The 13,747-nt window shown below is 38.0% G+C and overlaps 1 protein-coding gene across 1 annotated transcript in view; it reads right to left on the bottom strand.

Annotated features, from left to right (window-relative positions):
* The window catches only part of UNC5D (unc-5 netrin receptor D), a 488,465-nt gene that overhangs the window by 174,013 nt on the left and 300,705 nt on the right, over positions 1–13,747 (bottom strand). The window lies entirely within an intron of this gene.

A 13,747-nucleotide genomic window follows, 5' to 3' on the forward strand; every position in this document is an offset into this window, starting at 1 on the left:
GGCAGTCTTACAAGTCTTCCTCAATGGAAACGATTTCCCCTCCCTCCCTGACAATGTATTTTTCTTCAATTGAGTATCTCAAATTACAGGCTGTGGATTTATTGATTTAATTTTCCTTAGTGCTTACAATAACATGAAATATGTTCCCTGTAAAGAGCAGAGCTCCAGAATCAGTTACCTCTTTATAAATTGTATAAATACATTAAACTTGCTTTTAGCAAGTCAAAAACCCTCGATGAATAACAAGCACAGCAATGCATGTATTCACTGTCTTCCGAATTTTACTCTTAATGTTTTCCCTCCCAGAGGCAACCGATGTCTTTTGTCAGTAGTGCTATATATTCAGAGATCTTCAGGAGTATATATGAGACAAAAGAGCTTCAAAGGACTGGCACTGCAGGCAGGCGGCAGGATCCATCTTCTCATTTCTCTGTTGTCCCCCAAACTGTAAAGCCAGCTTCCTTCTATTTGAGATCCATAATTGCCACAGTTTTTATGACTCAGAATTTCTGACTCCAAGTGTGGTTAAGGTCACATAACTGATGACAAAACTATGAGTGAAGGAACTTTGAGTAAACCCCAGAATGAAAAAAACAGGTTTCCTGCACAATTTGATCACACATCCTCCTTTGTTCTCCCACAAGGGATCTTTGAGTCAAAATTCCCTTTCCCATAGGACTCATTTATTCATCAGGACTGTATCAAAATTAGTCTACTGTAGAGTGTGAGTGACTGACATGAGACATCAGTTGGCTAATGGAAAGGGTTGTGTTTTTGTGGCTAATTTTGTTTGGTTTGTTTGCCATTTTTTCCTTTTCCTTGATTGCTTTGTTTTCAAAAGGAAGTCTCACTCGGTGCTGCTCCATGATGATTATTGCAGTTGTGACAACACCAAATAATCTGTGTTCACCCAGATGAAGCACAGAAAGCTAATGATGGAATTTCTATTTATCTTCTGCTTCTATTTCCTTTCTTTGCTCAATAGAAATGGAAAAGGTAACAAAATGTATAGTTTACAGTTAGCTCCACACTCCAGTACCTTAACTGCATCGGCAGATGAAAAGACAGCTAGAATGAAGCCATTTTTCCTCCCCATTGTCAACTGCTACATGAAATAGATAATTAAATATGTGTATAAAAAGGAAAACCCTGCATCAACATTGGGATATAGGAAAGGACATTGTCCACAAATAAGAAACCTTGAGAAATTTCTAGTATATCTCATAAACCCAGGATTGAAGAAAGGATCCACCCAACCTCTTGCTCTTCCCAATCGACATTTGAAATCATCAGAAGAGTTCCAACAAGAATCACATCCTCAAGGTGAAGATACAAAGATTAACAGCAGTGGAGCGGGGAGTCAAAGAACAACTGGGGTGTCATATTTCTGGATTCAACTCACAACAGGTAGCTGACCCCACACCAGGTATCACATCAAGTGAGAAATCCAAGTACCACTGAGTCCTGGAGTATGTCTAATGCTGCTGGCATTTTGGACTCCCAAGGAGGGCAAACATACCAGACAAATTCCAGCTAGCTACTGAATATACTAAAAATTATGGAAATAAACTGTTAGACACAGAGGTAAATGCTTCCTGTGATTCTCACCATAGGTCATCCAACCTATTCAGTTTCTGAATTGGCAAACTAAATACTTTTATCACCTATGTTAATTCCAAGGCTTGAAAGATTCGGATAGGAACCTATGCAACTTCTAATAGTAGGGAAAACATCCCCAGCCGCATAAAAAGAATTCTACAACAAATGAAGGAGACAAACCATAGAACTGAAATTAAATGGCTTTCTTTAAGACAAGAAACAAGAAGCATTTTTAGATAACTTCTAATTTAAGTTCTTTAAAGTCAAAAAAAATAGCAACTGAGAACATAGAGTAGGGAGTTATAAATAGGATAACATCTGAGATCAAGAAAACTGCCACTATGCAGGAGGGAAAAAAAAACATAACTACTGAATTCGAAATAATATATATCATGGAGATGGTAAACAGCATACTAAATACTGCAGAAAACTGAACTAGTGAAACAGAAAAAACGTGTATCAGTCAGGATCGAGATAGGGAAACAGAAAGCACACCCGTTGTTTCAGCAGAAAGTATTAATGTAAAGAATTGGAAGACCTAAAAAGGCAAAAGGGAAACTTCTAGAAGCAAGACCCACACTAGGGATGGGGGATGGAGGGACAAAAGGAAGAGAACAGAACTGGGTTACAGAACATCGCAGCTTAGAGAGGACTTAATGTCCGGAGAGGGCACTGGGTGTTGGTGCTGGCACCTCAGGAACTTAGAAGAGGGACCCAAAAAGTCAAGACCCAGACCTCCGAAGAAGAACTGCCTGCCAGACTGGTGCTGGCATCTCTGGGGGCATAAAGAAGCTGGTTCTGAAAGTATTTGAAAAAAATAAGCCCGAAACAAGAACCAACTGCCACGTCCAAGATGAAGAAATTTTGCTGGGGAGATGCTGACAGGGACAGAAAATAACCAGGAAGAAGCAGCCATTCTCCCTCTTCCACCATCCAGTCTCCTGTGGTGCCCCCTACTGGAAGAACCTTACAGGGGAGCCAGGATCTGGCAAGGAAGCTCCGGCCCCATCTTCACAAATTATAGATCAGTGGTTCTAGAGATGAGAGACAATAGTTGGGTAACCAACAAAACCCAGTTTAAGGAATTTCCTCTATAGGGCTCTTACAATTGCTGACTCCATGTCTGTTTTCCTCACTAGACCATCAGTTCTCATAGGGTGGGCTTTATGTCTGAGATGTTCACCCTTACATTCCCAGTGCCTATTGAACATCCGAAACGCGACTAGACCTTAACGAATACATGTGAAATAAGAGCTAAGAGGACAATGATAAAATAATAATGAATTTGCCAGGAAAAGGATGAAAGAAATAACAAAAGATAATGTTGAGATAGAGAAATACAATCTTAAATATAATAAAGATTTTAGAAGAAAACAAGAAGCTGAAAGAAAATAAATGAAAATCAATTTAACAGTGATAATAATTCTTCTCTGAGCTGAAAAAAGACTTGAGTTTGCAAAAGAGCTCATTGGATACAATGCAAAATAGTTTTAAAAAGAAAAAAAGATCCTAGATACATCATAGTTGAAATTTTGAATTTTAACAGAATTAAGAAAATTGTAAAAATAATGATTTTCCAAGTATCTTTGTGGTAAACAAGCATAAGCAACTAAAAAATTCAGGGATTGGAAGAATTAATACTTTAAAAATGCCTGTAGTACCCAAAGCCATCTATAGTTCAATGCAATCTCTATAAAAATTCCAATGGCATTTTTCACGGAAAAATAAAAGAAAAATCCTAAAATTCATATGGAACCACAGAAGACTCCAAAGAGTGAAAGCAATCTTGAGAAAGAAGAACAAAGCTGGAGGCATCACACTTCCTGATTTCAAACTATACTACAAAGCTATAGTAATCAAAACAACGTGGTACTGACATAAAAACAGACACATAGATCAATGAGACAGAATCAAGAGCCCAGAAATAAACTCCTGCATATATGGTTAACGAATATTTGACAAGGCAGCCAAGAATACTCAGTGGGGAAAATATGTTCTCTTCAATAAGTGAGAAATCTGGACATATTCACATGCAAAAGAATAAAATTGGAACCCTACCTTACACCACTCACAAAAATTAACTTGAAATGGACTAAAGACTTAAATGTAAGACCTGAAACTATAAAACTCCTAGAAAAAAACAAAGGAAAAAGATTTCTTGATATTGGTCCTGGAAACAATTTTTTGGATGTGACACCAACAGCGCAAGCAAAAAAAAGCAACAATACACAAGTGACACTACATCAAATTAAAAATTTTTTGAGCAGCAAAGGAAACAATTGACAAAATGAAAAGGTAACCTGTGGAATAGGCAAATATACTTGCAAATCATATATCCTACAAGGGGTTTATATCCAAAATATATAAGGAACACATACAACTCAATAGCAAAAAAACAAACAATCTGATTAAAAAATGGGCAAAGGACCTAAATAGATATTTTCCTAAGAAGAATGTCTAAAGGGTACATAAAAAGATGCTAACATCACTAATCATCAGAGAAAGGCAAATCAAAACCATAATGAGATATCACCTCATACTTGTTAAAATGGCTATTATCAAAAAGACAAGAGATAACAAGTGTTGGTCAGGATGTAGAGAAAAGGGAAGCCTTGTGCATTATTGGTGGGAATGTAACTGGAACATCCACTATGGAAAATACTATAGAGGTTCCTCAACAAATTAAAAATAGAACTACCATATTATCCAGTAATCCTACTTCTGGAAATATAGCCAAAGGAAATAAAATCAGTATCTTGAAGAGATATCTCCACCTCTATGTTCATTGCAGCATCACTCACACATACATGGAAACAACCTAAGTGTCCATTGATGGATAAATGGATAAAGAAGATGTGGTGTATATACACAATGGAATATAATTCAGCTTTAAAAATAAGTAATTCCTGCCATATGTAACAACATAGATGGACCTTGAGGACCTTATAGTAAGTGAAATAAGTTAGACAAAGACAAATATTGTACGATCTCACTTATATGTGGAATCCAAAAACGTTAAACTCACAGAAACAGATTGATGGTTGTCAGGGTCTGGAGAGTGAGGGAAATGGAAGGTGATGGTCAAAGGTTACAAACCTCCAGGTATAAGATGAGTAGGTTCTGGGGACCTAACATACAGCATGGTGGCTATAGTTAACAACAGTGTATTATATACTTGAAAGTTACTAACAGAGTAAATTTTGAGTGTTCTCATTATAAGAAAAAAGGTAACTTTATGAGGTAATAGATATGTTAACTAAACTTGTAATTGTTTCATAATATAAACATATATCAAATCATCACCTTAAAGTTTCTAAAAAAGCAAGCATAGGTACTGATTTTCTATTTCCAAACAAATTGTTATTCACAAGAAAACTAACAATAATATAGTCTCAGACATGATGATGATAATGAGCCACATACTTAAGTGTTAAAAAAATTAACTAACGGGAAGACATTCAAAGTCATGAATTAAGTCTTTGGAGTTGTGGTTTTAAAAAAATCTGGCAGTGGGCAATAGAAACAACTTAAAATTTTTAAATCTAAATAGTTTGTATAATAAAGCTAAAAATATTCATGTAATCCCAAAACTTTGGAAAGAGTATATCGTAAACATGCAAGATAACTAACGATAAGTATTTAAACTGCCAGGTCGTATGTTCCAGAACTCCACTAGGCAGTATTGCATACAGTTGAAAAAGGTTGGAGCTGGAGCCTGAGTATCTGTTTGAATTCTGGGTCTGCCACTTGCCAGCACCTTGACTCAATTAGTGTCTTTATCTCTCTTTGCCTCAATTTCTTGATCTACAAAATGAGGATGATAATTCCTGTTACATATAGTTTTTGTGAGGATTAAATAGTAATAAGTGTAAAATCCTTTTAAGAGCACTAGGTGCATACTACACTTTAATTAAGGTCACATATATTACTAAATCCTATGATAAAGCCACAATGATTAAAAAAGGGTGGTTTTGTCATAAATCAGATATACAAATTAATTACAGAACTAGAGCAATTTTAAAAGCACTTAAAAAGAATCAGTTAGTATATGATAAAAGTGATATATAAATTAAGTGGGAAAGGCATTGGGATGCCCTTTTGGCAAAAAAAATAAAGTAGGATCTATGTCTTACTTTATATCAAAATAAATTTCATCTTAAGAAAAACATTTTCTACACAAAATCACAGCCGGAATGAAATACTTGTTGGCTCTTAGGAAGGGGAAGACCTTTATAAACCTAAAATTAAAAGAAAAACACTTAAGGAAATGACTTGTAGATATTCTTAGTCAAAATTAAAAATTGTTTCTATCTAAAACATTATCAGCAAAATTATAGGCAGAGGCATAAGAGCCTTAATATATAAGGAAAACTTTTTAAACAAAGTGAGAAGGGTAAATATCCTTAAAAAAAAAAAGGCAAAGGGACATTAAATAGAATTTATAAAAGAAGAGAAACAAATGGCTAATAAAGATATTTAGAAGGGCCACTATCACAAATTATTAAAGAAATGTCAATTTAAGAAGCATCAATATGTCTCTTTACTCTTCCAAACAGGCTTTGTCTTGTTTGCTTGTTTTAAACAATAATTTACAGTGTTAGAAAGATTATAGAGAACTAGGTGTTCTTAAACATTGCTAGAAGAAGTGAAAATGGGTAATTGCAAAGAGCAAGCTATAATATATATCACAACTACTTTAAAAGTTCAATTATACATTTATTATCTAATGAATCAATGAACATTATGTGGTACAGTCTTTCCACAGTATCCATGGAGATTGGTTTCAGGATCTCCAGCCCCGCTATGTCCCCTGCAGATACCAAAATCCACAGATGCTCAAGTGCAGTATATAAAATGGGGTAGTATTTGCATATAACCTACACACATCCTCCTCTATACTTTGTCATCTCTAGACCACTTATAATACCTCATGCAATGTAAATGCTGTCTAAATAGTTATACTGGATTGTTTAGGGAATAATGACATGAAAAGAAAGTCTGTACATGTTCAGTACAGAGGCAACCATCAGTAGGCCTTTTGATCAATGATTGGTTGAATCCATGGATACAGAACCTACAGATACAAAAGGCCAACTGTATATCCATACAATGGGATATTATTTGTTAATAAAAAGAAATGAAGTAGATGCTACGACATTGCTGAATCTTGAAAACAGTATGCTCAGTGAAAGAAGTCAGAGACAAAGGACCACATATTGTATGATTCCATTTATACGAAATGTCCAGAATAGGGAAATCCAAAGTCAGAAAGTTGATTAGTGATTGCCTAGGGCTGCAGGTGGTGGGGGGAAAGAGCACTAGTGATACTGGGCATGGTTTTATTTTTTGGTGTGATGAAAGTGTTCTGAAATTGATTCTGGTGATGGTTGCACCACTCAGAACATACTAAAAACTAGTGAATTGTACACTTTCACAGGTGAGTTAATTGCAAATATTATATCTCAATAAAGCTATTATAAAAAAGAGTTCATTGATATGATTTAATAATTCCACTTCTAAAATTTTCTAAGGAAATTACTAGAGAACTACATAGAAAAATGTAGCATAGTGATATTGCTTAAATCATCGTTTATAATGCTGAACAGTTGCTAACAATCTAAATATTTAACGGGGCTGGCTGCGTGGCTGAGTGGTTCAGTTCCTGCGCTCCGCTTCCATGGCCTAGGGTTTCGCTCGGTTGGGATCCTGGGCACAGACATGGCACCACTCACCAGGCCATGCTGAGGCAGAGTCCGACATGCCACAACTAGAAAGACCCACAACTAAAATATACAACTATGTACTGGGAGGATTTGGGGAGAAAAAGCAGAAAAAAAAAAAGAAGATTGGCAACAGTTGTTAGCTCAGGTGCCAATGTTTAAAAAAATATATATATATATATTTAATAATATAAGAATCGTTAATATCTTTTTGTGCATTCATATAATAGAATACTATGCAAACATTAGAAAAGCTCAAAGAAGATTTAAAATTGCAAGTAAATGCTCAAATAAATTGCTTTATAAGATAAAATAGTATGTAGGGAATGGTCTCTATCTTGTATATATTTTTTAATATGTAAGAAGTGGCCTCCTCCAATGTAGTAATTATATTTTTATAGACCGTATCTACTTCCAAAAAACAGCAGGCACATTTGCATTAAAAACTTGTTTTGGTAGGCAGTCCTTCTCTTAATTTGTCTTCAGGTTTTCAGTAAATGTACAAGAGCCTCCGTTAGCTCACGCTGTTGACCATGGGCTGGACACTGTGCCAGGCAGGGCAGGTGCCTCACTGAACTTAACATAGACATTCCAGCCCTCCCACTGCATATGCTCCTGCAGAGAGGACAGGCATGAAACAAGGAACTAAGAGGTATATGGACGAGTGAGGAGACAGAAAAGCAGGAAGTTCTGTAAAAATGCCTCACTGTGGGACCTACCTTAATCTAGTATTCCGGAAAGTTTCTCAGAGAAAGTTGCCGGCAAGCAGAGGCAGAGCATCTCACAGGCCTACATAATACACACTATCTGTACCTCATTTACTGTTTCACTCAGGCTTTTACTGGCTTAAAACTTTTTCTTTTTTTTGCATATATATATATGCTGTCTTGTTTCTCTCTTGCAAGTCTCTGCAAAATGCTGGCCTAGCTACTGCTCTTTCCATGAGTTACCATATCACATAAGGACACTCTTTTATTAGACTTGGTCTTCTATTCATGTATATTGAGAGGGTGGAGTATAAATGTCCACCTTCTGATCTCACTTATAATCATGCTCACATGGTCTATGGGAAGAAGAAAAATAATAATTTTGACATTATTTTGTATGAGGGAACTGAACCAAACTGCATACATACACGTCAAGATTGAAGATGTTAAAATTTTAAAATAGCAACTGGTACGAGATTACCGCATATGTTATAGGAAAAGCCACAAAGAGGAATCACTCAACATTTCAAAGATTTCCTACTGGACGATTATGGGTATATTAATTATCTTATCCATCTCTTTCTGTGTTTTCCAAAATTTCTGTGATGGGCGTTGATTAATTTTATAGCTAGAAAAATTAATGTCTAAAAACACCCCTTTCCTATGAGTTATCAATATTCTCTAAACTAGAGCAAACCGAATCAGAAGCCAGGGAAGAAGTAGATTTTGTTTCTTTTTATTGTACTAGTTTTCACTCCTACAACATCTATTAAAGAAGGCAGGAAGAGGGACTATATTTTTCAATCTTTAATGAATTCTAAAATATTCTTTTTAATTTGATTTTAGTCATGGAATCTGTGCTCATGAGGACAAACTATTTTATCTGTTTTGTTCATCGTCTTGCCTCTAGTACATGGAAGGGTATACAGTAGTCACTTATTAATAAATATTTGTTGAATGAATGAATGAATGAATGAAGTTCCATTTCGACTTATCTAACTGTTCATTGTAAACTAATATACAACTAAGTCTCCAGTAGTTAAGATGAGTAGGAAAAGAAAAAGATGAATAGATAAATGCACCACGATGATGTTAAAGTAACACATTCATTCTCCTCTCATCAATCTCATCGTGTGTGTGTGTATGGGTGTGTGTTTGAATGATACTAACAAACATCAGATCAATTTGGAGCATCACCCTGTCTACTTCTGCTCTTTCTTCACCCCATCACCTGTTCAGTTCTGCAGCAGACTGCCAATGAGGCCCAAAATGACTGGAAACAAAGACAGCAGAAGGGAAGAGGAGGAAAAGGTGATGAAGCCAGGTACTTGGCCAACCTGTAAATCATATTATCAGCAGCAGGACCATCCAGACTCAGCAGTACCTGCCAAGAAGTAGTCCATCTGGGTCTAGGCCATGGGAAGCAGCAGCCTCCTTTTCCTCACCCCATGCCCTATTTGGCCTTTTTCTCATTTTTCTTTCATGCTACTATGTTAGAAAAGTCATTGTAGCACAAGAAAAATCAATAAAAATTCAATTCCGAATAATAGTTCTTTGCAGCTCAGCAACACTAGGGAGTTATCGGCTCATTCAATGCTCTGGCAGTTAATGCAATGAAATAAAAATAATTTACTCATTCAAACCAAATCAGCCAGTGAAAAATCATAGTCATTTTTTTTTAATAGTCATAGTCATTTGTTAAGATTGCAGGAAGATGGCACAATGTCCCATTAGTGTCCAACTACACTGGTATTCAAATCAGCTTCGAATCTTCCCCACCCATATTCTTCTGAAGGAACAACAAACCACATTTGTCATACATAAAAGGAATTTGTAACTTAGCCAAACACAGATCATTTGTTGTAATGAAAGGGCTGGTTCAAATGTAGAACAGATGGATGCCAGCACAACGAAAGTCAAGGCCTGGTGCCCCGCATTTGGTTCTGCCTCAATCTTCCACAGTCTTAGATGGTTATGGCCCGAGAAGTCAGCTACTGACACCAGTTCCTGATGGAAGCATGTAAAAGGCTTCCTGTCTGGTCAATTTTTTTCCTCGGTGATAGTATCCTCATATTTGCCACATTATATATGGTTTTCTTACCAGCCTGGCTTAACCGCTCTGCCTTGCTTAGATCTATGAATTCTGCATATTTCTTGACCCACTGATCCATACTAATGCCAGGCTGCTCCTATCTTTCATGTCTTTGCTGTGGATCTTCTAGCTATGATTTCACCACGTCCCCTTGAAGGGCAATAGGCACTAAAGCACAAGTCCACATGTAGATTTCTCTTTCCTACTATTTCTGAACCTTGTAACCTTAACTCCTGCTGAGTAAATCCTGCAGCAATAGTGAGAGAGGAACACTTCTGGCCAGAGTTGAATCACATGGCCTCTCCATGTTCCCCCTGACCTCACCTTAGAGCCAGGCAATGAGCAGGCTCAGTTTATTGGGAAGACAAGTCATTTGGCTGATGCCGGGGATCCTGTCACGCAGACTCCTCAAGGCTGTTTTGCAGGGCCACACAATGACTTTGGGGCTTTGTTAGATCGCCTGTGCTTAGCAATTCCTCTGCTGTTAAATTGCTGTTATCTATAAATCATTTTATAACTAGCACTGTGTGTCATTATCCCTTTCACAACAAGTAGCATAGTTTGTCAGGCCACAGTGGTGTTGCGAAGGCAGTATCCAGCAGTAGGGACGCATTATGGTGGGTAGAAACAGCTGCAGTGTCACAAAATGCTTTGGGCACTCTCTATTGAGCTATTCCCAGCTCAGTGCATTCCATTATATTTGGCCTTCTTGTTTACAAGGATACAAAACAATTCATTCAGATTCCATCAAAAATTGAGGATTTATTGAAAATTAGGAAGACAAGGAAGACAATTTTGAGTCTAGGATTGATTGGAAACCAAGGAAGACCTCAAATCAGGCTTGAAAGAAAGAGCAAGGATCACAAAACAAGCAGGTCTTAAAGAGGCTGTAACACGTCCAAGCAAGGGAATAAAGAGATCCAGTGTAATTCTATTAACTGGGTTATTTCATGGTCCTTTTAGTGCAGATGCTGCCTCTGTCACTTCTGCCTCTCCCAACCCATTGCCTCTCACTCTGTTTTGTCTTTATGGCCTCTGCTTATCTGTTGCTTGCATTTACTCATGGCTACTGATACCTCAGGGCAGTCACAGCCTGCTTCTTTGTCTGTGTCTTTCTCTGTCTCTTGCCACTGCAGGATACAGATTCTCTTTCCAGATCAAATCACACACAGAAGGGCAACAATCCACAAGTACATAATCACTTCAATCCTTCTTGAGTGAGTCTTTCATACTGAGCCTACTCCTATGCAGCTAATTTGCCTAGGTGTACATTCTTGGTCCAACGGACATGATAGGGGGCATATGTGCTGTACAGCACGGCTGCCTGTGCCTAAGAAGCCACTCAGCACCACTTCCCTCAGCAGAAACTATGGGTGAAAACTCCATATAAGGAAACCATGCCTGTGGAAGGATTTCTGAGCTTTGCTTTGACTCCAACTTCCATAAAAGGCACTTTCTGTACATTGAATCATATTGATTTGACTATGTCAATACATAAAGGACAGTTGAAGTTTGACCTAAACAGCAGATCTCGACAACCTTCATTAGGAAAAGTTATTAAGTGACAATATAAAAATCTCCTGTTCCTTTTCTTTTAAGGCATTAAACCAAATTAAAATAAAGCTAACAACTATATTTGGATCTTTATATCATGCACCACTGAAAGCTATGGGGATAAAATACCCAAAAGTTCCACATTCAATATGTTTGAGAATACTATTGTTCTACTTGCTATGCTAATGGGAATGTGGAGTCTTAGGTGAAGGCAGAAACAGCCACTGAACCAAGAGCTTTGGATGGAGGGAAAAAAAAAGTGCAGTCCCAGGAACCATTGACTAGACAAGGCTGCTCAGTTCTCAAGAAATACATAGAAAGGTTAGGCTGCTCATCTTTCTACTCTCAGGATTCCCTATCCATGCCATTGCTTAAATTCCACATCCCCGACAAGCAGCACCAGAGCTTGTCTGCAGCTCAGCATCCTGATGAGCACTCAAATGCAGAACAAGCTCCATGGTTGATGGACAGAGTTTTAAGAACACAGGCCTGAAGAATGGTTCCTGACTCTCCTCAGCGCCCTCCCAGCCCTCCACAGGAAATTAGAGGGATGTGAACTAGCAAAGAGTTTAAAAAGAAATGACCTAAAAATAACCTTAAGCTTTCAATACTCACCATCTCATTATAATTCAGTACTAGTACTGCAGAGAGATAGAAAAAAAAAAAGGGGGGAAAGAAAGAGTCAAAAAGCAAAAGCTAATGCAGCAGCAAGAAAAAAATATATTTTTAACCTGCATTGTTAGCTTTTGATTCTCCCCTCACCCCAGGTCTCCCTGAGGCCAGGAAGGTCGATCAGGACAAGATGTGGCCAGTGTCTTGATCATGTAAATACTGGAATTTGCCACCAAACATCCAGCACCCTTGCCTCTTGCGTGGCCCCACACAGCAACTGAGTGGAAGGAAGGTAAACTGCATTTTGCTTTACCTTAAGTCAATCTTGCCAGAATACGAAGGATCTAAGAGATCACTTCAGCCAGAACTTGGTCATAGCAAAATCCATATTTTATGTTAAATCTTATAAAGAGACCTAACAAATAAATATGACAAGAAAGAATCAACCACTCAGAGGTCTGGGGGATGCTTTCCAGAAAAAGGGGAAAAGGCTCTGAAATAAGGACATTCATGGGATTTTGAGGAAAAAACGAAGTCACTGTAACTGGAACAGTGAAGGGGAACACTGTGGTGAAAAGGAAGGTAAGGGGGGTTGGTTAATTCCTGTGGGGCCAATATCAGGGAGTTTGGAAAGCCAGTTGGAGATGTTCAGCCAAGGGAACAGCATGATCTGGTCTGTATTTTTTTTTTAAATAAGCATTCTGGCTGCCATGTAGAGAATAGATTTTAACGGCAAGAGTGGAAGCAGCAAGGAGATTTTCACAGTAAAGAAATAACAATTGTTTGCACCAGATGGAGAGAAGTGGATAAATTCAGGATACATTTTGGGAATAGAGTTGGCAGGACTTGGGGCTTGGTGAAACATGGCTGAAGGAAACAGGGGAGTCAGGATGACACTTAGGTCTTGACATGAGCCCATGAAGGGCCAGTACCTACCCAGGAAAGGTGGAAATAAATGTAGGTTTGCAGCAGTGTTGATGGGGTGAAAACCAAGAGAGTTCTCTTCGGGACATAAGACGTTTAAGATGCTTCCTTGATATCCAAGGGGAAAAATCAGGGAGGCAGTGAGTAAGGAAGTCCAAAGATGAGGTGCAAGGTCAGGGCTGAGAATTGTCAGTGTCTAGACAGTATCTAAAGCCACGGAGTGAAAGATTTTACCAGGGAGAGTCTGTGGATTAAGGAGAGACCTAGAGTACTGCCATATTTACAGAGGGGAAAAAGGAAGAATCTGCACAGCAAACTGAATTTGTGGACAGTGAGGAGGAGAAAAAATAGCAAAGCCACAAAGCATGCCTGGGCCCCACTCCCAGGGATGAAGATTCCATAGGTCTCGAGTGAGGCCCGGTAATCTTCATTTTGAAGAGCTCCTCATGTGATTCTCATGAGCAGCAGGTTTTAGGAAACACTACCATGCACTGCAAAGCTAGGTAGTTGAGCCCAGAACTCAAAGCCAGCTCTGCTGA

The sequence above is a fragment of the Equus quagga genome, chromosome 22 (assembly GCF_021613505.1).
Source record: "Equus quagga isolate Etosha38 chromosome 22, UCLA_HA_Equagga_1.0, whole genome shotgun sequence".
Classification (NCBI taxonomy): Eukaryota; Metazoa; Chordata; class Mammalia; order Perissodactyla; family Equidae; genus Equus; species Equus quagga.